This window comes from Alosa alosa, chromosome 16, assembly GCF_017589495.1.
Source record: "Alosa alosa isolate M-15738 ecotype Scorff River chromosome 16, AALO_Geno_1.1, whole genome shotgun sequence".
Lineage (NCBI taxonomy): Eukaryota > Metazoa > Chordata > Actinopteri > Clupeiformes > Clupeidae > Alosa > Alosa alosa.
The window spans coordinates 27,680,372-27,682,871 of NC_063204.1; the positions used below are offsets into that span (position 1 = coordinate 27,680,372).

The following is a 2,500-nucleotide window of genomic DNA, read 5'->3' on the forward strand; positions in this document are numbered from 1 at the left end:
CACTGCATTGCTTTGGGACATATGATTGTTTGTGTTTGCCAGGCCAAACGTGTGTTTAAATGTGACTGGGAGAAGGGGATTAGAGTATTGTATCGGTCTTGTTGCTCTGTTTGTTTTGCATGGTGACCAAAAGTAGAAAGCAGCGTAGCTCATAAACACAGCTGACTGTAGCAGATCGCTCCCTGATGTGGTGGAACAGTAGTGCATCAGGGCCTTATCAAGGACACAACCCCTCCAAAGCCCAGTGCAGTGTCACCTAGGAGCCCTGTCTCTGGGCATGTCCAGGGTCCAGGAGATGGACAGTGCTCTTGCCAACCCCCACACCCACCCCAACCCCCACCCCTCAGCCTCCGGAACTGCAGGAAGAGGCTCTTTAGCGGAGCTGAGGACGGATGTTCTTTGTGGCAGCCTGTCAACGCCGGACGGTCGTCTTCTCACCACCGTGACCAAACTCCACAAGAGCGGACGCCCATGCTTTCAACGGGACCAGAAAGCCGTGGTGGAGGAGGGCCGGCGGTCAGTTAGGCGAACCACACACCAAGTCGAAGAAGAAGACACGTGTTGACGGAACGATGAGGTAGTTCCACTCACAGGCCTACACAAGAAAGAGGAGTCTGATTTCCCCCTTTTATTCCTAAATGACTCGTGAACAGCATCAGGAATTCTTCAACTTGATCTTAACATCACCTAGCAGCAAGTCCCCACAGCAATAGCTGCCCAATGCTCTCGGTGTTTGTGTGTGCACACTACACTACTCCCTGTGTAAGGACATGACTCGCTGCTCCTAGTCTGTGTATGTATTCACTTAACATGGATGGGTCCATTTCCCCCAGGATATTAGAACATGGACGGACGTCCCCAGGCTTGAGTGCTGAAGTTGACTTGTGAGGTGGTCCCAGGCCGGGCGAGGAGGCTGGTGAGCTGGCAGGTTGATGTCTGGTGCCAAGTGTCACTGCCTACATACTGCCTGTCTGTATGTGTGGGTGTTTAACAGACTGTGGCAAGCAGGAAATCCCTTGTTTCCTGCCCACTGCGTCTCGGACTCTTTCAAGTGTGAAGCGGCGTGCCCGTCCTTTACTCTCTTCTCATCTTCTCTTTTCTTCCCTCTTTTCTTCCTTGCCCACAATTATCCCCCTTTTTTCGGTTCTCTTCCCCTCCTCTCTTCTCTTTGAGCAAACATCATCTTTTTTTCTTTGCTTCTCTCCTCTTCTCTCCTCTCCTTTCTTCCCCACTTTTCTCTCCTCTCCTCGTCTCCCTTTCCCTCTCCTCTCCTTCCCTTCTCCTCTTTTCTCCTCTCCTCACCACCCCATCCCCCTCTCCTCTCTTCTCCTCTGCCCTGTCCACTCATCCCCTCGGCCTTTATAGACTCCCATGATCCCTTTCACCGCCCACAGCAGCTCCAGCTCCAGTGCGACCCAGCAGCTTCCTGCGCACTGACAGACAGACTTCATCTTCAGCACAAACCAGATCCTGTGCCGGATACAGACCAACACTGAAGACAAATGGCTCCACGTCTAAGGCGTACTGTATCAATCAGACAGAACGGGCCCCTCACCCACACAGCTTGAGCCCGGCTTATTTTTATTAATGGGGGCTTCATTCTGTCCAGAATGTTTTAGGGTGAAGATAATGTCAACCAGCAAACCACCTTGAGCTGGTCAGGCTGTTTTTTTCAGCAGGGATGGAGACGGTGGTAGAGGACGAGGCTGGGTGTTCAAAGCAGGCTTGGTCTGGTCTATCTCAGTGGCTTATTTAAAAAAAAAAAATTCATTCACACACACACACACACACACAAGCAGGCAGGGGCATTAAAGGCTTTTCAAAGCAGCTTGCTGCGTTTTGGAATAGTCACGGAGGTGAAACTACGCAGTGGCGGGGGAAGCCCTGGGCGCACTGCTCGTAAAAGTGTTTGGCCGGGCCATGAAAGCCAAGGGATGTTTTCATTTCACTTTTTTTCCCTCTTCCCTTCCTTCGTTTTGATTGCGGACACAAAGAAGGCATGCAACTGCAGAACAAATGGATCTGAAAGGCAAAGAAGGTCTGTTATTATAAGTATACCTTTTTTTATATTTATAGCGAAACTCAAAATTGGACAAATTGAGGAGTAAGACGTGGATTTCCTGAGGACACGGTTTCCATCCGCAGAGGGCTTAAAGTGAATTTTTGCATGCGCACGCATGCACGCAATTCAGAAAATGGCCACTTAAAGATCAGATGCTTGGCTAAAAACAAGACAGCCGAAGAGGGTCGTTTGTGCTTCCCTGACGACTGAAGCGGTGACAGCTAGCATAATCTTCAGAGAGCTCATCTGGTGTAACATTCAGGGCCTTCCGTGTGTTCACGGGCCAGGACATCGTGCAGTGCAGGCAAACTTCTGCTCTCCGAACTGGCAGCAGGGAGAGATAGGAGTTTATGGGGGACGCAGTCTGATGATAATGAATATCTGCGCGTCTGCTTGCCGCAGCGCTTGGCTCTCCCCTATATGGCAGCTCCGCATTCC

General features: G+C 50.8%; 1 protein-coding gene across 1 annotated transcript in view; it reads left to right on the plus strand.

The window, feature by feature from the left end:
- The window catches only part of c16h8orf34 (chromosome 16 C8orf34 homolog), an 85,354-nt gene that overhangs the window by 55,865 nt on the left and 26,989 nt on the right, over positions 1-2,500 (plus strand). The window lies entirely within an intron of this gene.